At 35.4% G+C, this 25,289-nt stretch overlaps 1 protein-coding gene and 1 pseudogene across 3 annotated transcripts in view; one reads left to right on the top strand and one right to left on the bottom strand.

Annotated features, from left to right (window-relative positions):
- Spag16 (sperm associated antigen 16) overlaps nt 1–25,289 on the top strand; it is a 732,786-nt gene that overhangs the window by 661,080 nt on the left and 46,417 nt on the right. The window lies entirely within an intron of this gene.
- Nucleotides 2,334–2,686, bottom strand: LOC150048733 (nuclear transport factor 2 pseudogene; annotated as a pseudogene).

A 25,289-nucleotide genomic window follows, 5' to 3' on the forward strand; every position in this document is an offset into this window, starting at 1 on the left:
AATATGACTCAAAACATAATCTTCTGACTTTTCTAAACCATGAAAGCACTATCAAGAAGAACTGAAACTACTCCATAGTGCTACTTAAAGGAACAGGGTGGGTTGCTTATAGGCCACACCCACTGTCACTTTGAAATTACACTGTGAATCTGCACTAAAGTGTTTCACTGAGTCTGCACTAAAGTGCTGGTGGTACCAGCTCACCTTCTGGGATGCAGCACATGACCCTAGCTAGTCTAGTATCAATATAAGATGTATGGATTCCATACAAACCAAGTCACTGACTGTTACAAACCTTTTTCTCCCTATCCTTCAATAAACCAGAAGAAATAGAATCTTTCTTGGCCCCTTTAATAAACCACAGGATTCATCCTGTGCTTTGTTGTTTATTCTACCATGAGTATATATGGAAGTACTGATGCAGTTGAGGGTAATTATTTGAGATCCACCATTTTGTTTTTATCCTAATATAAATAGCTATGTTTCTCCTGTGCTCTTTCCTTCTCCCTATCCCATTGTGCTTCAGATTACTTTTAAAAAGATGTTTCCTGTTATTAAGGAGAAAAGAAGCCACTTTGCTAATTTTAAATCTCATAAATGTGAGATTTAAAAATATATTATTTACTATTTACATAAGAAAATAATTTGTAACTGTATAGTGGATAGTAAAGTATATATTTATTCCAAATAAGGAATAAATAGCTCAGTAGCAAAATATATACCTCAGACTACTGTTTGTTTTGAGCTCCTACAACACTCAAACCCAAATGTATTTTAAGTTTTTTTTTTTTCTGTAGCATGAAAAGTTAAATAGCAGGTATAGTACTTAATGAACTGAAACAACTTTGGACTTATTAATGTGGCAAATAGATTGTGATATTCATTTCCAATTAAAGTTCTTTTGCAAAGATCAATGAAGCACATTTTCATAAATTGAATCATACTAAAATAATAAACAAAATTCTCTCATCCCTGTTGATGGTAAATTGTTATTTCCTTAACATTTAAAATCCCATCACATTATTAATTATAAGAGGTGAAAAAATTCAAGTATTCATTTACTCACATGTTTATATTTTACTTTCAATTTTAAAAGAAAAGTAAGGAACATTAACTATTACAGTAGAGAAATCATATAAGAGTAATTTTCCAGACTTGAATTTTGGGGTATTTGATCCATAGCATTTTTTATTTACCAAATTGCATGCTTGTCCTAATGATTAAAAGGTTTGATCTTTAGTAAATTAGAAAAGACTCTTTTATAGTATAACCTTTAATTAATGAATGCACAGTGTACATTTGCATGAAAAACAATGGGGTTTTCTGAAAAATGGAAAATAGCCCAAGAGTTTGCCTCTCGAATCGTTGAGCTGCTTCAGAAAAATTAAAATGTTAATTTAGCTACCCTAAATGTCACTACTTTATTCAAAGAATTCATGAATGTTATGATTTTCATTTTCAAGGACCTCCTAACCTTTCACCTCCCCTTGATATTTCTTTCAAAGTGTACTTGTGAAGAAGTGTTACACACTTGCACGGTTTTCAATTTAAAGTATTTAATGTTTTGATATTAATGAATAACAGAAATGGAGTCACCTTGGAATCAAAAGGTATTCATTCTAACAGGAGCTCCTACTTTTAAGAACTAAAGGGGATAGTTGGTAGATATGTTCATGTGAAATTTCTTGTCCGTGAAAACCTAGGACCTAACAACATCATTCCTAGCAATGCATGAGCCCTCTGGCTTTTGTGAACATTACTAAACCAAACGACATTGTGATTGTCTGCCAATCCATGTCTGTGTGACATTTATAAAGAACTTAGCCTAGGGGTGGGAAGTGAAGAAAATACTATCTTTGAGTAATGAACAGTTCCTCTCTGTTCCTTCCCTCCTTTCTCCTCTTCCATCCACTTTACCTGTTGCTTTTCATCATCTATATAGACTATATTTCATTTTTTTAACTTTTGTGGTTTTATTATATCATGAGGCATTTGAAACATCTGAACAAATCATTATGTGAGTAAGGAGGCAGATGCTTTCTCCTTCACTTCTAGATCATCTTGTCAGTAAGTTAAAAAAAAAAAGACAACCTTTTGCATTACTTAAGTCTTTCCAAGGCATGCACTGGCACAACATGAACTTTTGTCAGATGCACTAATCTGACATCCAGACTTCATGCACAACTCCTCGGTGGGGGTAGAGCACGGCGGCACCTATTTCCACCTAGGCCATACTTATTTGTGTATGATATTTGCAGCATCTGAAGGAGTGTGATAGTATCAGGAAAAGGAGGGATGAGGAAAGAGCGCTTGAGCAAGTGGTCAGGAGGAGGTCATTCAAAGTTGTGCAGGACAAGCCTGAACATGTCATGGGTGCAAACCAAAGCATTCTTGATATTCTTCAGTAGAAACATCTGGTGGAACTCCACGATAGCGTCAGCCGTGAGCTGACCCACAACCAAACTGACGATATCTGTCGTGGGCTGATGGTCCTGCGCTGGATTTTCTGGAATGGAAGGCTAAACAACTTCTCCACAATGGCAGCTTTTCCCTGAAACTGCTGTCCTTCCCACGAAAGGCATAATGCATCAATATAAATTGTGCCTAGTTGGGCTCTTTCATTATCAAGTAACTGGTAGTAATGTTGCATGGATCCAGTCTTCTCCCAAAATGGCTTGTCTCCCATCCTAGAGCTTCACCCAGCCTTGCTGAGACCTGAGGGGCTGGGACGATGGAAGCAATGGCAGCGGCAACCCAGTGCCATTTGCCTATACTTCGATTTTATGGATCAGTAATTTAATCACAGTTGCAGGTTACTTTTATCAATTTTAATTTGAAAATAAACAAACACACATGTGCACATGGACAGTATCAGTAGCCATTTGTTCACATCATTTCATAAAAGAAATATCCTTATACCAAAGTCTAGAAAATCCTTAACAGAAAATGATACTTCTCTTAAGATTAACTTATTTTTTTCTCACCTTATCATAATCTAACATAAACCCATAAACTCTCAGCAAATGTATTGTTCCAAACTATGATGGTAGATGGAAGGAAGCATTCCTTATTGTTATTGTAGAGTTGACAGACAGGGGAGTTACAATAACATTCATCAGGAAATAAGCACAGTTCTTGTTGAGCCATGTCTTCTCTTCACTTACTCTCACCCAGTTTTTCCCTCCTGTCCCCATCCACAGATGTACAGTCAATTCTCCACATCTGATCTAGTGAGTACCACTGTGGTATTTGTTCACACTTGGTACCACTTTTCTGTGCACCCCTTACCCTCCCAAACTAACAAGAAAATAAAACAAAAACAGCAACAATGACAACTAAAAGTATCTGTTGTTTCCTTTTCTTGAAGTTCATTTCATAAACTATTATTTTATGTGAGCATATGCACATAGCTATTGAACCACATTGCCCCCCCACACACATACAGGGACCCATATAGGGCTCTAGACATTTACACACTGAGGCCAAAGGAGGATGTATGCAGGAGGAGGGGTTGATGAAAAGAATCCTAATAGTGACCTTGTTAAATGTGTATTGGTATGGTGAGTCCAGCAGGTGCCTGACAGTCCACAGGGCCAGCAGGCTGCTAAGTACTGGAGACCAAAGTGAATATCAATATCAAGAAACAGAACTATTTTTTCCCAGTCATAAATAGCTAACCTCCAAGGCATTATTCTTTCCAAACATTTAAGTAGGAATAGAAGGATGTATATTATAATGAATATCCTTGAAGACTCAAAGAAATTAATCTGTAAAAATGAGGTCATTGAAAAATTGTTTGAAAGGATTTTTTTTTTACCTTGAACAGTTTAGACCAAATTTAATTAATTTCCAAAATATTTTGACCTTGGGTCAATTAAGTGCATTACATTTTTTAAAATAGATTATTTTGCATACATTAGTTGTAAAAGGGAGTTTCATTTTAACATTACCATACAGGCATAGCTCTTAATCCACCTGGAAAGCATGCTCAGCAACTTGTATCTCACTTAGCCTTTCTTCCATCATTTCCAGCCAATTCCCTCTCATTGGCCAGCTCCCTTTGATCCTAGACACAAAAAAAATTACTATGAGATATAATTTGTTTTTTTGTAAATATACTGAGATGAAAAGAGAAATAGGTCATTTTAACAGGGATGTTACAATCTATTATTATAGTATTTTATGATTTCCAAAGTAGTCGCCAACAATTAGACTAGCTTTGAAGTTTCTCCCAGTTTTTTTCTTTCTCTCCCTTCCTTCCCACTCCCCCACTCCTCTCTCTCTCTCTCTCTCTCTCTCTCTCTCTCTCTCTCTCTCTCTCTCTCTCTCTCTCTCTCTCTCTCTCTCCTCTCTCTCTCTCTCTCCTCTCTCTCTCTCTCTCTCTCTCTCTCTCTCTCTCTCTCTCTCTCTCTCTCTCTCTCTCTCTCTCTCTCTCACACACACACACACACACACACACACTTTTTCTTTCTCTGGCAGTACTTAGGATTGAATGCTTGCTAGAGAGGTGCCCCACCAATTAAGACACATCTCTAGCATTTTCACATTCGTTCAGTTTGGATCAGCCAACCTGAAATCACTCCTCTAATTTAGGTGACTCCCATAGCTTGAATCTCACATTGGCACCAACACACTCAGCTCATTGATTGAGATGTGGTCTTGCTTACTTTTTCACTGGGCATGCCTGCAACTATGATCCCTTGACTTTAGAGTAGCTGACATCACAAGCAGGACCACTGAGCCTCAACCTATAATTCTAAGCCAACAAGTTTGTGGGAATGTGGTTTCACAGCAATATTTAACTAGCAGAATAAGCAGGAAGCAGATGTTCATGGAATAACTGCAGAAGGATACATATTAAAAATCCATCCTAAAGACAAGGCATTCACAGAGATGAAATAATACCTCCATGTAGCAGAAGCATAGGACATTGTTTCAATACACTAGTGTTAGTGTGCTAAGACCTAGCAAAATGACTGGATTTTATTAAGTTTCTAGAAGAAAAAGTACCAGGTAGAAAAATTTTATATTGCAGAGCAATTAAAGAGAATCTTATCTAGAATAAATTAAGCATTCTAACCACTTTATAAATACATGTTATAGCTTGTAACTTAAAGAAATGATATATATTTTGGTTGTAATGTGTTCTGTAATTAAAGCAAACTCTGTGAGACATTAGTGCTCCTGGCCAATCTAGTTAGAGAACCACAAATAATCAATTCCCTGAGAGAAGGAGGAAAGAGGAGTCTATTCTTCCTGTATGTTTTTTTTCTCTTTCTGTTAATCCCTAATTTAAGCTTAGTATAGGTAAATAAATCCTTGCTAAGAATAAAATTTTAGGGATGGGAGTGTATTGTAGTGGTAGAGTGCTTATCTAGCATGCACACAGCCCGAGGTTCAATTCCTCAGTACCACATAAACATAAAAATACTGGAAGTGGTGCTGTGGCTCAACTGGTAGAGTGCTAACCTTGAGAAAGCTCAAGGATAGTGCCAGGTCCCCTAGGTCAAGCCTCAGGTGTGGCAAAATAAGAAATAAACATATGAAAAAGAAAACTTTTAAAAAATGAAAGAGAAAGCATATAAGAGAAGCAATATTGATCAAACAACATCTTTTATCAGAAGATAGACCAGGGTGAATCCTGGTGCTGGCATATGGGAACTTTGATCAGTTAGATCATGTTACTTAGTCACAGTTTCTCAAAAGTAAAACATTATGATTCTTTAAGACATGTGAGGATAGGATAATACTGTATATTCAATTACAGAGAATAGTTTTTGCGTATGTGTCATTGTTAGTGTCTGGAACACAATAAGACCCAGGTCAACTGTTGCAGATTATGTTTTCTCAAATCTGAATTTCAGCTAAAATAAGATGATACCCTGTCTTTTATGTTTTTCAAGTTCTCTTATACCTGTCATACTTTTTCAATTTCAATCCATGCTATTAGTTTGGCTCTTTAAACCCATTTAGTATAAATATTTTAAATCATACTTTTTTTTTTAATCCCCTCTTGGGTCATGACGCTTTCAACAGGCTGATAGTAAGAGATTCTATACCTTCCTGAGAGCAGGAAGTTAAAATCTAGGACAGACTTCTTTTTTCCTCAAATGCCCATTCTTCGAAATTGATTCTCTTTCCTGATTGAAAAGTCTGTGATTTGTTGGCCTGCAGGGGACTTTGAAAAAGGCCCATCTGGTTAATCAGTCACTTTCTGACTGATACTAGAGCATCAGCAGCGTGGGTAATAGATCATGAGACAAATGATCTGGCAGTCAATTAAATCTGTGTGGTGTGTGTACGTTCCTGGAGGCTCTGTGATAGGAGCGGGCTACTACATAAAAAATAAATAGAAGTTGTTCATCTACATTAGATTTAGTTTCATTTTGAACTCAAGCTCCACAGGGTAGTTGTGAGCACTGATTAAATAATAATGTTTAGGAGTCTTTAGAAAATTTTGGTGGAATGACATTATGTAATATCCAAATATTTGGATCCCTAAGTTCCTAAATTTTTTTCCTAAAAATATGAAAGATGGAAATGAATACATGAGCATATAATAAAATATATTAAATATGCATATATTTAAATGTGAAATCTCAAATTACATGTTTAAATTTGTGTGTGGGAGGTCATGGGGCTTAAACTCTGCCTGGGCACTTGAGCTCTTCAGCTCAAGGCTACCACCGTACACCTGGGCCTGGGTGCTGTCCCTGAGCTCTTCAGCTCCAGGCTACCACCCTACCCTTGAGCCAAGCTCCACTTTCAGTTTTCTAGAGGTTAATTGGAGATAAGAGTCTCAAGTCATTTTCTTCCTGGGTTGGCTTTGAATCTTGGTCCTCAGATCTCAGCCTCCTGAGTAGCTAGAATTAAAGGTGTGAGCCACCATGCCTGGCTACATGTTAAATTTTTTTTCATAAAAATTTAAAAGTATGGATTTTATATTTAAAAGTATAGCAATCCAATAATTTTCTTCTTTATTTTATTTTTTAATATTTTTATTGTAATTATTAAAAGGGTTATGTGATATTTGCCAGATAGAAGGTGCATTAATTCACATACATTGATACCCTTTCACATGTCACCCTCCCCCGCATCCCCCATCTTGGTTTTCCCCCCTTCCCTATTCAATTTCAAATAACCAAATACAAATATATCCAATATATCAGATAACAAAGTGAGATACTGTAACAATATGAGATAACCAAGGGATAGCAAAAGAGATGAGAGATAACATAGTACATTAAGGACAAAAATCATTCATTATATGGCTTTTGTTTCAATATCCTAGAGGTCCTTTCAATTAGCTTAATACTATATAGCCTTATGTATCAAGGTTTTGCTCTATTGCAAATCTCTGCTAGTAGAGCCCAAGGTTTCTACTGATTATGACAAATGAAGGAAACCATTGAGCCTAAGTTCCTTTGAGTCTGGCTTACTTCACTTAATGTGATTTTTTTTCTGTCTTTCCATTTCTTTATAAATGGGGCGATGTCATTTTTTTCTGACAGCAGCATAGAATTCCATTGTGTACAAATACCACATCTTGTTGATCCATTCATCAACTGAGGGACATCTAGGTTGGTTCCATATCTTTGCTATGGTAAATAATGCTGCAATGAACATTGTTGTGCTAGTGGATTTAGTATGGCCTAGTTTCTGGATGGTTGGGTAAATGCCAAGTAGTGGAATTGCTGGGTCATAGGGAAGCTCTATGTTTAGCCTTTTGAGGCACTGCCACACTGCTTTCCATAGTGGTTGAACGAGTTTGCCCTCCCACCAACAGTGTAGTAGTGATCCCTCCTGGCCACATCCCCTCCAGCATCTGTTGTTATTAGTTTTCCTAATCCTGGCCATTCTAACTGGAGTGAGGTGGAATCTTAGAGTTGTTTTGATTTGCATTTCTTTTATGACCAGAGATGTTGAGCATTTCTTCATGTGTCTATGGGCCATTTTTATTTCTTCTTCAGAGAAGACTCTCTTTAAGTCTTTAGCCCATTTTTTAATGGGATGGTTGTTACTTTGGAGATTAGTTTTGGAGTGATTCAATTTTTTGAGTTGTTGATATATTTTAGATATGAGGCAACCATACAGCGGACAAAGTCCTCATATCTAAAATATATCAACAGCTCAAAAAATTTTCTTCTTTATTTTAATGATGTGACTCTTCAAATCAGCTTTAGATCAGTTTTCCCCTTCAAACCTTCTTTAATCCATAGTAATAACAGAAGTTAACATTCATTGGTTACATATGAAGTTGCAGGAAGAAGGGAAAGAAGTTCATAAATACTTTCTCATAGTGGTGTGTGTGTGTGTGTGTGTGTGTGTGTGTGCGCACGCGCACGTATGATTGTGTTTTAGAACTTGAAATTAAATGACTTTCAGGAAACTAGTTTAAATTTTTCATTACATAAAAAATAAAACTAAGGCACAGAGAAGCAAACTTAGCCAAAGACACCAAGAATGTGTCTTTATAGCATCTCATCTTTGTAACAAAGAGAACAATAACAGATCTGTGATGCAGAAGCAAAGGGAATTTCTCCTTCTCTGCTGTATAAGGCCTTTCCCAGAACAAAGCTGCCTTTGAAGTCAGGAATGCTCCACCTCAAATCTGCTCCATGGGGTGCGGAATGTGACATGACACAGCCAGCACAGTGGAAAATAACATTCAAAAACTGTTCACTACGTACTATTCTTTGATGCTAGTATTTAGAGAATCATCATTTTATTTTATGTATGTTTCTAACTTGCTTCCATCAACTCATGTTGATGTGCTTCACAAATCAATTAACCTTCAACATTCTTCATTCACCATCCTTGACTGAATCAAACAAGTGAACATATATGATGAAATCAAATAGTATTGTCTCTGCTGAGAAAACAGCAACATATAGAGGTAAAACTCTGTGTGTGTGTGTGTGTGTGTGTGTGTGTATGTGTGTGTGTGTGTGTGTCTGTGTGTGTCTGTGTGTGTCTGTGTGTGTCTATATACATATATGGAAATATATGTTGAAATTAGAAGATATTTATATACATGACTTGACTGATTGTATAAAACTCATGGAATTCTATGCTGCTGTCAGAAAGAATGACATTGCACCATTTGTAAGAAATGGAAAGACTTAGAAAAAAATCATAGTAAGTGAACTAAGCCAGACTCAAGGAACATAGTCTCAATGGTTTCCCTCATCTGTCATAATCAGTAGAAACCTTGGGCTCTCCTAGCAGAGATTTACAATAGAACAAAACCTAGATACATAAGCCCATATAGTATGACACTAAATGACAGGACCTCCAGGATATAGACACAAAATTCACATAATTATCTCTCATCTCTTTTGCTGTCCCTTGGCTATCTCATATTGTTACAGTATTTCACCTTGTTATCTGATATATTGTATATATGCTTATTTGGTTATTTGAAATTGGACAGGGAAGGGGGAAAACAAGATGAGGGGTGGGGGACGGGGGAGGGAAATGGGGGCCAAGACATGAGAAAGGGGATCAATGTTTGTGAAGTAATGCACCTTCTATCTGGTGAATAAAATATAACCCTTCTATTAATTATAATAAAAAATATATGAAAAAAACTAATTTTGTATTGGATAATCAGGAGAGAAAATTGTTTCTACAACAGAATATCTACTTATTAATATAAGTTAAAAGGGTAATTTAGAAAACATTGCAAAGGATATTTCAGATTTTGAGGTATTTTTGTTTTCTGTTGGTTTCTTTGGAATCCACACCTTCAATAGGATTTTCCTCCATGAACCCTCTCTGGAGTATAGAAATCAATGTAACACTGCCCTAAAATGTATCTTAACCTAATGCAATATCACAAGGCTATAAAAGAATGCTTTTAGCAAAGGCCTTAGCTATTCCCCTCTTTCATCACTGAGGTGTCAAGTTGTAAGTCCAGGTATGTTGGAACCATTATAGAGAAAATAAAGAGAAGAGAGATGAAGAAGGCTAGAAAGTAGACAATTGAAAATGAAATGTTCATGGAAGGAATCCAAATACACCTATGGGAACCAATTTTGGAGATAAATTGGGAAAATAAAAATGTTTTGAAAAAATGAAAGTACATGGCTTATGTTAGATTCCCCAAACAACACTACTTTTTGGAGTTTTGCATCCAGCAATCTTATTGGAAAGTGCACTTGTGACTAGTGAAATACCAGAATGAAGAAACAGAATTGAGCCAAAGGAGAAATTACTAGACAGTAGTAAGACAAAAGTTCATTCTGTCTTACAGTAGGAATGGCCCCTGAAAGATGTCCCAAATGAACGTTAACCACTCACTCTGCACAAGATGGAACTCTTGAATATGGCAGCTTTGAAATTAGATCTGGATGGGCAGAAATATAATGAAAAGTCATATCTCCCTCATTTCTATCAGCATTTTCTATTTGTAATAGGCTCCTAAAATATTTGGTAAATATTAAAGAATGTGTAATTATCTAAAAGCTCATGATAAATGAGACCTCACATCAAAGACCTTGAGGTAAAAGCAGATACATTGAAAATTTTACAAGAAGAAATCAAAGACACACTAGGTCTCTTTTGCACAAGCTGAAAATTTATTAATAAAGACCCAGAAACACAACAATTAAAGATAGTTTGGACAAATGGTACTGCATTAAACCGCAGAGCTTCTGTATGGAAAAGGACATTGATAGCAAGCTAAACAGAAAGTCCACCGAGTGGGAGAAGATCTTCACTAACCATACAACAGACAAAGGCCTCATATCTAAAATATATCTACAGCTAAAAAAATTGACTCTCTCCAAAACAAATCTTCAAACAAACAACTATCTCATTAAAAGATGGGCCAAAGACTTAGAGACAGACTACTCTGAAAAAGAAATAAGAATGGCCTATCGACACATAAAGAAATGCTCGACGCCTGTGGCCATAAAAGAAATGCAAATCAAATCAACTCTAAGAGTCCACCTCACTCTAGTTAGAATGGCCATGCTCAAGAAATCTAATAACAACAGATGCTGACTGGTATGTGGCCAGGAGGGATCACTACTACACTGTTGGTGGGAGTGTAAACTCATTCAACCACTATGGAAAGCAGTATGGCCATTCCTTAAAGGACTAACCATAGAGATCCCTTATGACCCAGCAATTCCACTTCTTGGCATTTACCCAATTGTCCAGAAACAAGGATATACTAAATCCACTAGCACAGTGATGTTCATTGCAGACTATTTACCATAGCAAAGATATGGAACCAACCCAGATACCCCTAAGTAGATGACTGGATCAACAAGATGTGGTATTTACACACAGTGGATTTCTATGTTGCCATCAGAAGGAATGACATTTGTAAGGAAATGGAAAGATTTGGAAAAATCATATTAAGTGAAATAAGCCAGACCCAAAAGAACATAGGCTCAGCTGTTTTCCTCGTTTGTAATAATACCAAACTTGGACTCTCCTAGCAGAGGATTATAATAGCTCAAAACCGAGATGCATAAGGCCATATATGATGAGACTTAGTGAAAGGACCTCAATGATATGAAAACAAGAGCCATATAATGTGTGATTGTTGTTCTTAATGTACTATGTTATTTCTCATCTCTTTTGTTTTCCCTTGGTTATTCTCATTTTGCTGTAGTATCTTTCCTTGTAATCTGGTATATTGTATATGTTTATTTGTTTATTTGAAATAGGATAGGGAAGGGGGAAAACAAGATGAGAGGAGGGATGGGGGAGGGAAATGGGGACAAAAACATGAGAAGGGGTATCAATGTGTGTGAAGTAATGGTGTGAAGTAATGCACCTTCTATCTGGTGACTATAACTATAACCCTTCTATTAATTACAATAAAGAAGAATTTTAAAAATAAATAAAACATTATTATTATGAGTCTTATAATTCCCCAGTCTCATAATGGATTTTGGACACCAATTCAATTGGTATCATTTTTGCTTTTAATAACTTTCCTGAACAAATATCAATTGAAATACCTAAGTGGACCATGAATTTTCACATTTGTTAATACCAAATCCAATATTTTACAAACACATTATTTAAAATATTTCTTTGCTATGTATAAATGGTCTTTCTCCCAACAAAAAACACACACTTGATACTTCACAATAATCTAAAATTTGCCACCAGAATTTCCAAGACTACAAAATCAATATATACTAAATAAAAGGAATTTATGATGATTTTGCTTGTGTGCAGAGAAGGTTAGATTTCAATAAGGTGCTGTATGGAAGTTGACTACATTTCAAGAATTGCCTGAAGTCTGAGATAAAAGTAAAAGTCACTAAATGAGTTGACAGTTTCCAAAGATCATTAAAAAAAGCCTACTATTCTATCACAGAAAATCAAAACAACAGTTTAACCCAACAGTTTATTGTAGATGAAAATTAATTTATGTGATTGTTCTGCAGTATTTCTTAGTATACAGTAAGACCTTAGATTGTAATATGATAGTAAATCCAAAATGATAAATTTTAAGATGTTTGATAAGAAGAGAACCTTAGGTTACACAAACTCCTTATTGATTAAATCAGATAATATAGTATTTTTATTTTAAGTTAGTATTTTATTTCATCAATACAGTTGAACTGTTTTAGGAAGTGTTTGATGGAGGAATTTGTTATATAAAAGATATTTTCACGGGTGTGGAGGGAGGGAAATGGAAACCAAGACATGAGAAAGGGTATCAATGTAATGTACCCTCTATCTGATGAATATAATGTAACTCTTCTATTAAGTACAATAAAAATATATGGGAAAAGAAGATGTTTTCAGAATGTAGATATCTCCATTACAGCCAAACCAACATATTCTACTCAAACTGACATGTCAGACAGTGTGCTTATGGATGCTTGTTCATGTCTTATTATCTGTTATTTCCTGTGAAATATCTCTCCCTTAAGGAATTGACACCTCCTCACTATACCACCATCTTTTTTTAAATTTATATTCAGTTTCTAGGCAGAATTAAACAAGTTCCAATAACATTTTCCTCTTCATTCAATTTTCAGTTCTTTAAGAAACCTCCACACTGCTTTCCAGAGTGGCTGAACTAGTTTACAATCCCACCAGCAGTGTAGTAGGGTTCCTTTTTCTCCACAACCCCACCAATGTCTGTCATTGTCTGAGATCAAAATCTTGGCCATTCTTGTTGGGGTAAGGTAGTATCTTAGGGTTATTTTTATTTCCATTTCTTTTATGACCATGGATAGTGAACATTTTCTCATATGCTTTTCTTCCATTTTAACCTCTTCTTTTGATAAGTCTCTCTTTAGTTCCCTTGCCCATTTAGTGAATGGTTTGTTGGGTTTGGTGGGGATTAGTTTCTTGAGTTCCCTGTAGATACTGGATATTAAGCATTTGATGTACTATTGGTAAATAGCTTTTCCCAGTTGGTTGGCTATCTCTCTACTTTTGTGGCTATGATTTTATCTGTGCAGAAACGTTTTATTTTTAGGTAGTCCCATTTATTGAGTCTCTGTACAATCTGTTGTGAACCTGGGATTCTGTTCAGGAATCTTTTGCCTGTGCCTATGAGTTCCAGTGTCTCTCCTACTCTATCGTGTAGCAGTTTCACGGTTTCCGGTCTGACATTGAGGTCTTTGATCCACTTTGAGTTAATGCTTGTGAGTGGCAAAAGGCTAAGGGCAATTTTTAGTTTTCTGCATGTGGCTGCCCAATTTTGCTAGCACCAATAATTGAATAGGCTGTGTTTGTTCCACTGTATATCCTTGGCTCCTTTGTCAAATACAAGTTGACTATAGGTATTTGGTTCTATTTCTGGATCTTCTATTCTGTTCCATTGATCTTTTTGGTCTATTTTTTTGCCTATACCATGCTGTTTTTGTTATTATGGCTCTATAGTAGAGCTTGAAGTCTGGTATTGTAATACCACCAGCATTGCTCTTTTTGTCTAGAATTGTTATGGCTATTCTAGGTCTTTTCTTGTTCCATATGAACCTTTTGATTTTATCTTCTATTTCAGTAAAGAATGTCTTTGGGATTTTGATGGGGATAGTATTGAATTTGTATATCAATTTTGAAAGTGTAGCGATTTTCACTATGTTGGTTCTCCCTAGCCATGGGCATGGGATGTCTTTCCATTTCCTAGTGCCCTCTTTAATTTCTTTTGTTAGGCTTTCATAGTTTTCATTAAATAATTCCTTTACATCTTTGGTTAAGTTAATTGCTAAGTATTTTATTCTTTTGGGAGCTATTGCGAATGGGATCTTTTTTTTTATTTGGCCTTCTCTTTGTGTGGATCCCTTTGATGTCCTTTTCTTGCCTTATTGCTCTGGCTAAGGGTTCCAGCACTATATTGAAGAGAAGTGGAGAGAGTGGGCATCCCTGTCTAGTTCCTGATTTTAAGGTAAATGGTTCCAGTCTTTCACCATTTAGTAAAATACTGGCTGTAGGTTTGTCATATACAGATTTTATTATTTTAAAGAATGTACCTCTTATTCCTATTTTTCCAATGCTTTCAACATGACTGGATGTTCTATTTTGTCAAATGCCTTCTCCACATCCAGAGAAATTATCATATAATTCTTATCCTTAGTTCTATTGATGTGATGTATTACATTGATTGATTTGTGAATGTTAAACCAGCCTTGCAATTGTGGGGTGAAGCCTACTTAATCGTAGTGTATAATTTTTTAAATTTGTTTCTGGATTTTGTTGGCTAATATTTTATGGAGGAGTTTCGCGTGTGTGTTCATTAGAGAGATAGATCTATAGTTTTTTTTTGTTGGGTCTTTCCCTGGTTTGAAGATGGGAGTAATATTAGCTTCATAAAATGAGTTTGGTATTTCTCCTTCTGCTTCTATTTCTCGGAAGAGTTTCAGGAGTATAGGTGTTACTTCATCAAAGTAGGATATTCTTGAGAGCATCCCAAGGGCTCAATAACTATGTACATAAGATCATATAAAAGAATGCTTTTGAAATGAACTCCAAGAAAAATGGAGGCAAGAGAGTTTTTATTGTATCATTTATGATTCTTTTTTATTCTTTCCTTTTTTTCATTGATCTATTCCCTTTTGTAGCTGCTTTTGATTCTGATTTGTGGAGGAAAGGGGAAGTAAAGAAATTTTGGGACAAAAGATGAACCCATTCAGCAGTGATTATTCCTGGACACTTTGTTGGAAATAAACTCTGGGGAGAAGGGAGATGGGAAGGGAAAACTGGGAGCGATTGAGGGAGGAAGTGACACTGTTCAAAAGAAAATGTACTCATTACTATACCTGAATCATGTCATTGTAACTCCTCTGTACATCAACTTCATAACATTTTTAAAAACAAAACATGGCCAAATATTTGTACATATTTGAAATATTTGTACATATTTTTCCAAAATAGATATTTCATAGTTTTACTAAAGGTGTTCTATGTTATTAAACATTAGAATATTTCTGTAGAGTTATGGAGCTGACATACATTCATTTAATCCAACTAATACAAACTTAGATAGGATGGAATAATAGAATTTAAAATCAATTACACATTTTTCTGTTTAGTTAATTTAATTTCTACTCCACAATGTGATCTAAATTAACTTTCAAACTTTAAATAAATCTTAACTGAAATAAGTGAACAAACCCCAATACAACTAAGCACAATTAATAAAATTGAATATCTAGCTTACTGAGCCAGAATAAGAAGAGAATGTGCAATGGGACAGGAAGAACCCAGCAATGATACCACGTGAGCATACTTAGAATGCAGATCTCAGTCTCAAACCCAACCATACACCAATGGATTTGAGAAGAACAAATGTAGTTCTTTGTTCTCTTACCTTAATAATAGTAGAATTCCATTTTTACCAGGGAATTTCTTTTTTTCTTAACCCATATCTTTTTGCTAAAAGCACATTCATCATCAAGCACCATTTATTGAAAATACTGCTCTATATTCAAGAGAGTATCAGTATATATTGAAAAGAGGAAATATGTGTAGATGCTCTGCATTTGAATTACCCTTCAAAACTTCACTTTCTTGTGTAGATAACACTTAATACAGTCAAAGTCCTCTCCATTGTTTAACTTTTCAAAATCAGAATGTCACAGATTTGAAGTATTTGAAAAGAAAAAAAAACTGGCTTGCCTAGTACTGGGGAAGTTTCAACTTGCCTCTGCTTTTAACGCTTTAAAATATCAAAAGAATTTAGTTTGGATATAGAATTTCTAGCATTTTATAGATAAGAATTGAATGAAGAAATGTGGATTTTACTACTGTAATGTGTGAACTTTTGACAGGTTCTTTTGAAAATCTTCTTTATTGAATATGATTCTATGCCCTTTAAGAATACTAGCCAGAAGCAAGGTCAATCTATTCAAATTTTAATATTCCTCTTATTTTTAATAAATAATTAAAATCAAGATTACATTTGGACTTTTTTTACATGACCTGATCTGAAGTGTCATCCAAATCATAATTCACATATGGTTTGTAACATGGGAATTTAAAATCTTACTTCCTCTGTGCATAATTTACATTTCTTACAGTCAAGTAACATTCAGAACTGATCCCATTAAAACTGACTTGAAATTTCAGAGAATACTTATCATCTGACCTCATCCCTATCAACCAGAAGACACACACAATTTTGAACTACTTGCTCCACACTGTATTACTTTTCATCTCACGTAGTTGTCTTTGTTCTAAAAGGGGGATCTTATTTCATGCGCAGTTGACTAAGTCCTTTCCTTGTACTTCAGTCGAAATAAATGAGGTATTTTTCTTTCTCATTCTGAGACATGTATTTATTCATCGATGAGCCACTTATCATTTTTATTACATGCCCATTATATTCGAGGCACTTGCACCTTTGTAAGAATGTCATGGGGGACACTAATCCTCATTCCTAGCAAGCTTCAAGTCTGATGCGAAAGTAAATGAAAAGTTGCTAGCCTCGGTTGACTACTGAGAGCAGTATTCTAGCTCTACTTTCTGAACCTGGATTTTTAATGCTTTCAGGGCTCATATCTTACCCAGAGGCCGAACTCCTCCGCAGTTAGATCATGACAGCTTTCTGGCAGATTTTGCTGACATTGACTTGCCATTTGCCTGGACTTGACATTCGGGCTGCTAGTCACTGTCTTGATCACAAAAGCAGCCCCTATGAATATTTCTGATTTTTTAGATGTGATAATTCCCGTTCTGTTTTCGTGACAAGCAATTAAAGCAGCTTCCATTAGACTCTCATTTCTCCCTTTCCTGCTGTCTTCCTGTGTTTACTTTAACTCAAACTTTTTATCTCATGCCTAGGCAAAAACCATCTCTGAAACAATCCTGCTAACTTGTTTCTTCTACTCCAATGTATAATAATCTTTCTAGGCTATTTAAAACACCTTCTTTATAACTAACATAAAAATCAACAAATCTTAGTGGTATAAAGCTCTCTTAGTTACTAAAAAGTACATATATGCCTAAAACCAGTACTCAAAATTTCAAAAAATAGAGCATTATCATTGTTTCAAACCCACTTCTTATCACTCTCTCTTCCTCTTCTCCAATGATTAACAGTGTCTTGGCTAATTTATGGAATATAGATGGAAGTACAATGTAGTTTTCCTATATCCAACTTCATGCTCATCTGAAAGATCCATAGATGTCTTTGCATGTAGTCCTGCTCTACTCAATTTTATTGCTAGACAAGTTTTGATCTTGTGAACAGGCCAGCAATGTTTTTCCTCATTTTCCTGCCAACTACCATTTTAGTTATTTACAGCTTATTTAATTATAAATAATGCTACCATGAATATTCATATGCAAGTTTTTGGTGACTATATACTTGCATATATATTGGGCCATGATTGCATATGAAATATTTTGCCATCAGGGTTACATGTGTTATTGGAACTGATATCACACAGTTATTGATGTCATGGACATTTAGGAATAGTGTTAGTGAACACTTAGCCTTAAATCCTAGACAGCTTCTGGAGAAGGGATGAGGGTGCTCTCCTCCCAGAAACAATAAAAAGGATTTGTGTCTACACACTGGACATTTTAAAGTGTATCTGTGTATTTCTGTATGAGTTGGCAAGACCACCATTTCCTTTCCCTTAATTTTAGAGGGCTTGTGGTGGTTTGGATTAATAAAGTAGTAAGAAGCAGTATTTGAATCCCACAGCTAGGTCATAAGAGGGAATGTTCAGTTCTGGAGCCCTGAGAAACTTCACAAGAAGCCTAGGTGCCGTGAGGACACTATGTAGAAAAGCATAGGCATAAATGTGCCCACTAAGTGTGGTATTTCATACCAACTATGCCCAATATCCAGCTTTCCCCAGTACTTGTACGTGTCATGCTGGCTTGTCTCTTCAAATGTTCCAGGTAACTGCTGGGACTGAAGAATCACCCAGCCCCAATTCCTTACCTACAAAATCATAAGATAAAATAAAATGGTTGCTCTTTTAAGACTCTCAGTTTGGGAGTAGGCTATTACACACTAATTCCAGACCAGAATAGTTATGCATTTTATTTATAAGAAATACTGGCTACAAACCTATTGGACACAGATACTTTACAATTTTTTATTCTCAAATACTTTTTTCCTCTTCCATTCCCCCTTTCTTCAATTCTAAGACTCTAATTGCAAATAAAATAGACCCTTTGATATTGTCTCACAGGGCCCCAAAGCTTTGATATTATTTGAGAGCATCTTTCTTCTCTCTGTTCAAATTAGATAATTTTTATTGCTCTCCGCACATGTCCTGTCTTTTTCTTTTACTATTTCTTTTTCATTGTCAAGTCCATACAGTAAAATGTTATTATTGATACTGCATTTCTTACTTCTAGAATTTTTCTCTCTACTCAAGCCTAATAGCAGCCTTCAAAGAAAACCATTTTGAGTGGGTGTTAGATTTATTTTTTGTCATTTGAGTGATACAGGAATTATTCTGTGACTCCTATCAGGATAAATTTGAAACCATGAGTCTGTATGGAGTTGGCAGTACAAAACAAAGAAGGCTGAACTGGGTGATGAACTTTATATCCATAGAGGCAATCGTGTGTATTCCCTAGTCTTACACTGAAAGTCCGGATTCATTTTAAGTGTGAACCCTGTCTAAAAGAAATACATGGAAGCATGTGATCTCACTACAGTAATGAACTTTTGGAAGCCCAGAAGCCAAACAGAACATTGGGCCCAGTGATACAATGTCTGGGTAAGGCAATGTAGGTCATTAGATTTATAATAGGCACTCCAATCCAAGTTTTCTGCGAAATTACCAAAGGGGATCCAAAAAAGATAGATCTCTCCCTAGGAGCTCAATCTAGAGTTACCCAATTATATGAGGTAAAAGGAGAATTGAAAGAAGAAAAGAGAATTGGGTCATTTATTGCTACCAGTACAATATCACAGATTGGGCAAGATACAGAGAAATGGGGTTTATTTTAGCTCAGTGTTCTGGCTCATCACTGGTGCTTAGGCCTTCTTGCTGGCAAATTATCTAGGTGAAAAAGGGCATAATGTTGACCAGAGAGGGGGAGCACATTGACCATGTGTGTTGCTCCATTTTCTCATAAAGTGCCAGTATTTAATTATGGGGATGCTATAGTGATAAACTTACAACCAAAAGGCCCCACTACCAAATATCATAGTTGTGTTAAGTTTCTACTTCTTATATCTCAGAATGAAAGCTAAATTTCAACTACAGTTTGGGATGTGACAAACCATATTTAAAACCATTGCACAGCCATTCTCTACTGAAAGCATTATATGAGCATCTAGTTCACAGCATTTTAGAATCATATCTATTCTATATCTTTACTTAAACATCAATCAGATACCTTTATGCATACATGTAAAGTATTATTTATATCAATATGAGCAAAATATTGCAATATTCACAATAGCATTGTGGAGATAGTTATATTGTCCATGCTATATGTTAGGTTTTATTTTTTTCTGAATTTCTTTTTTTCTTTTTTGCCAGTTCTGGGCCATGAACCCAGGGGCTGAGCACTTGAGAACCTTGGGCTTTCTCAAGGGTAGAGCTCTACCACTTGAGCCTCAGCACCACTTCTGCCTTTTTTCTATGTATGTGGTACTGAGGAATCGAACCTGGGTCTTCGTGCATGCTAGGCAAGCACTCTACCACTAAGCCAAACTCCCAGCTCCTTTTTTCTGTATTTCAATACCAACATGTATTCTATATTCTCTTTACACTAGGGGGGAAAAACAACAAAATATGTCTTTAAATAGTATTTAGTTGTTTTTTTCTTTAAGTGCTCCTGTAACAAAATGCCATAAACTTGGTAGTTGATATACAATAAAATTCTGTTTCTCATAGCTATACAAACAGAATATATGCCAACAATGAGAGGAACAAGGCATCAATCAGGAAAGCAACTCCTTTTGCGATAGCCTCAAAGAAAATAAAGTACCTGGGAATTAGCTAAGAAGGTAAAGGACTTTTTTGATGAAAATATTAAAACCCTGAAACAGGAAATTAAAGCAGAACTAAGGAAATGGAAAAACCTCCCATGCTCCAGGATTGGAAGAATTAACATCATGAAAATGGCAACCTTGCCAAGAGCTATCTACAAATTCAACAAAATACCCATCAGTATCTCAATATCATTCTTTAAAGAAATAGAAGAGGCAATCCAAAATTTCATATGGAATAATAAAAGACCCCGTTTAGCAAAAACATTTCTTAGCAGAAAGAACAGCACAGGAGGAATTTCAATACCAAACTTTAGACTCTATTACAGAGCTATAGTGACCAAAACAGCATGGTACTGGCAGAAGAACAGGTCTGAAGACCAATGGAATAGAACAGAGGACCCAGATATTAAGCCACAGACCTATGGCCACGTGATCTTTGATAAGGGAGCCAAAAAAATAGAATAGAAGAAAAACAGCCTCTTCAACAAGTGGTGCTGGCAGAACTGGTTAAGCACCTGCAGACAACTAAAGTTGGATCCTTCTTTGTCACTCTGCACCAGGATTAACTCCAAATGGATCAAAGACCTAGAGGCAAAAGCAGATACACTGAAAACTTTACAAGAAGGAAGAGGAGATACACTAGGTCTTCTTGGCACAAAACTTTCTTAATAATTACCAAGAAACATAACAAATGAGACAAAGTCTGGAAAAGTGGGGCTGCATTAAACTGCAGAGCTTCTGATTGGTAAAGGACATAGCTAACAAATTAACTAGAAGGCCTATAGAGTGGGAGAAGATCTTCACTAACCATACAACAGACAAAGGTCTCATATCTAAAATATATCAACAGCTCAAAAAATTGAATCACTCCAAAGCTAATCTTCAAAGAAACAACCATATCATTAAAAGATAGGCCAAAGACTTAAAGAGAGTCTTCTTTGAAAAAGAAATAAGAATGGCCTATAGACACATGAAGAAATGCTCGACGCCTGTGGCCATAAAAAATGTAAATCAAATCAACTCTAAGAGTCCACCTCACTCCAGTTAAAATGGCCATGATCAAGAAATCTAATAATAACAGATTCAGGAGGGGATGTGGCCAGGAGGTAACACTACTACACTATTGGTGGGAGTACAAACTCGTTCAGCCACTACGGAAAGCAGTATGGTAGTTCCTCAAAAGACTAAACATAGAGCTCCCCTATGACCCAGCAATTCCACTACTTGGCATTTACCCAGTCGTCCAGAAGCAAGGACATACTAAATCCACTAGCACAATGTTCATTCCAGCAACACTTACCATAGCAAATGTCCCTTGGTTATCTCATATTGTTACAATATTTCACCTTGTTCTCTGATGTATTGTATATATGTTTATTTGGTGATTTGAAATTGTATAGGGAAGGGGGAAAAACCAGATGAGGAGTGAGGGTGGGGGGTGGGAAATGGGGGCCAAGACATGAGAAAGGGTATCTATGTTTGTGAAATAATGTACCTTCTATCTGGTAAATATAAAGTAACCCTTCTATTAATTACAGTAAAAATATATGAAAAAAACCCAGAATGTTCAAAATTAAGGCATCAGCAGACATGTTATCCTGGAGGAATGCACTTGTCTGTTTATATGGAGAGAGAAGCAAGTTTTCTAAAGTCTATTTTATATGGGAACTTAACTCATCTTTAAGAGCACAATGGACATGATTCATCACCTCCCAAAAGTTTCCTCTAACACCATGATATTGGGGGTTACAAATGACATATGGGTTTGACAGAACACAGCATTCAGAGCATGGCAAGGACGTCATCCTTCTCAGTAAGCAAGCAAGCATCCTGTATATTCTCAGTGGCTTCTAATGTTACCTGCAGGTTAAAATATTAAATTTTAAGGATTTGGCATGCTATGGGATAACCAATTGTTATTGTCATATATTTGAAGGCTATCTCACATCTTGGTTCATTTTAGAAAATACTATTCTCCCTAATTCTTTTGTTCTTTTTAATAGATTTTTGTTTTACTAGGACTTTCACCAAACTTGGCTTTCTATCAGGCTTTCCCAGCACACAGGACTCTTAGCACATGTCACACAGAAGATCAGTGCTTTCCACAAATGTGCTTGGTAGTTGAGGAGGGAGGACTACCTGCCTGAGAGTGTACACACTAAATCTTCACTAACATTTTGTTCTCCTTTCTTCTTTATATTTGACTTACCATATTTTATGTCTTCTAACATTTGTGTTTTCAGATTGTCTGACATTTCAAAGTATACCTTTTAAAATTCTAGTAAATCTACTTGCTTTGCCCTTCCTTTTTGACTTATGCAAGATGTGCAAGGATCTCCACTTCTCATTTACCCTATACTAGAAATCCTCTAAAGTATTTGTTATGTGACTCTCTACCCTTTCTATATGCATCTTCCCTGATTTTTCAAGAATCTGTAGGATTCTTTTCCATCATTCTGTTACAGGTGTGTTATGATGTATATATATATATATATATATAATATATATAATTTTAATCTATCAATATTTCTTCCTTGCATGAATTTCATATCAAACTGCAGGCATAAGAAAATAAACTTTACCAAAAGATTGAAAATCAAGCTGATTAATTAGCCATTTCATAAATTTACTACTAATTATACATGAAATGACTGATGAAAAATCAACTCTGATTTCATTTTCTAAATCCAGTGATAGCTCTGTGCTTAGAGAGATCAGTATAATAAATTTCTGAAGCCTAACTACTATGCTCAAAGTATAATCAAGGATTTAAAAAAAAAAAAGATTCACATTTTCAAACCTACAATTTAGGCTTCAGTTGTGGAATAATACAGTAGCCTGAATCAGTCTATACAAAAGATGTGGGCTATCCTGATGATGGTCTTGATAAATCCGTTCTGCAAGAGAGAGGCCAGCTGGTCATATATTCCTTTTACAAATTAAGTTCTATGTTTCATAAATCACAAAACACTCAGTCTATCCAAGATCAATTTCTGGTAGAAACTGTTGAGCTGCTGAGGAATAAAAGATGTAATTGCATAAAGATGTGACACCTTCTGTAGATTTTTAAGATATCGATACCTCAATTCTCCTTTAACCATCAAAAGCAACATATTGTTTATATGGTCAATGATGACTTGTAATGGCACTTATTATTTTATAAAATATGTCAAAGATACTAATTTTTAACCTGCTTCTTTTGCTTTATATTGATGTAGCAACATCTTTCTCAGCTGTGATTGAAATCTGTTAATGAGCTATCTAAAAATTATATCAAGTCAAGTTAATCTTGGCCCATTCAAGTTCCTTAGAAAGGTACACATTTTTCCCTGTATTAAAATACTCAGGGCCAGGAGTTTGGCCTACTGGTAGAGTGCTTGCCTAGGATGCGCAAAGACCCAGTTTGATTCCTCAGTACTACATAAACAGAAAAAAAGCTGGAAGTGGTGCTGAGGCTCAAGTGGTAGAGCTCTGGCCTTGAGCCACAAGAGTACCAAGACCTACAAACAATTTAACCCAAGCTACTACTACTTCACTCAGAGCTTTGTGCTTGCTAGACAGGCACACTTGGACTGTGCTTCCAACCCTTTCTGCCCTGATTTCCTTTTTCAGATTGTCTCCTTTTTCTCTCCAGCTGGTCTGTACCACACTCTTGCTATTTTTAGCCTTGGATCATGATCTACCAAAAAAGTTAGGATTAGAACAGAGACATTGAACGTGACTTTATTATAATACTAGAAATTATAGTAGAATTTTATTTTTATTATCCATATGATTACCATATTCCTAGGTTTTAATTTAATGATTACTATATTAATTTAAATTTTCTTGTTCATCTCATACATTCTTTCTATGATCATTTTCCTCTTAGACAATACAGCTGTGCCCATCTTAAGTGGATCTACTATTTGTCTCCTAATATCTTTATCACCTATTACTTCATATATAGACAGATATAGACATATCACATATTCCTTCATATATATTATATCCACATACATTATATAGGTGCAATGTATATAAATATATTATATATGTATATTTATCTATATATAACGTTTACTTAGAATGCATTATGTGTCAGGTACTACTCAAAAGGTATCACAAAGTTAAAGTTAAATACATCAAAGAAGAATATAAAGTTTTATAATTTTAACATTTTAAAGTCAATGTCCTATCCAAAAATATTTAAGATTATACATTTTATTGGTCATATAGTAGAAAATTACATAATTTGTTTTATATAATTTAAATTAATAACAGATACATTTTATAAAATACAAAATTATTTTATGTTTAACTTCAAATATTAACCTTTCCACTCATTTACTACCAGAAAAATGCTAGACCTTATTTGTGAAAGCTAAAAGTAGTTGGTAAGAGGTCCATTTCCAGGTAAAAGTAGAGTGATGATAAATTACACACAGCAACTTGTTTTATCCTTTCTATTCCCACTTTATAGATGAGCAAATAATCTGAAAGACTAACTTCCCAAGTTTGTATATGTATACTAGGAGATGGATGGAAGTCAAAACTTCAGTCTCCTGAACTTCTGTTCTTTTCCACACATAAACAGATAGCCTACTCTTTTTAAATCATATTAAGTATTTAGGGAAAGAGTATCTTACTCAGACAAAATAGCAACAGAAGACATGACATTGATACTAAAGTGTTAATCCAGCTTTAGAGCACTGGGGAGAATATTTTTAACAAGTAAAAACATCTTTAGGCTTTGGCTGTATGAAGAACATTTAATTCTCATGGCCAAGCTTATCCTGTATTTCCACATCAACTGCAGATGAACTATTAACTTTCAAATTGGTTGCTCCAGGGTTCTATTTACATTTTTAATAGAGGAAATGTCAGAGGAACACAGGGCCTGAGTTAAATCCAAAGG

This window comes from Megascapheus bottae, chromosome 21 (assembly GCF_031878675.1).
Source record: "Megascapheus bottae isolate mThoBot1 chromosome 21, mThoBot2.hap1, whole genome shotgun sequence".
In the NCBI taxonomy this organism is placed as follows: Eukaryota; Metazoa; Chordata; class Mammalia; order Rodentia; family Geomyidae; genus Megascapheus; species Megascapheus bottae.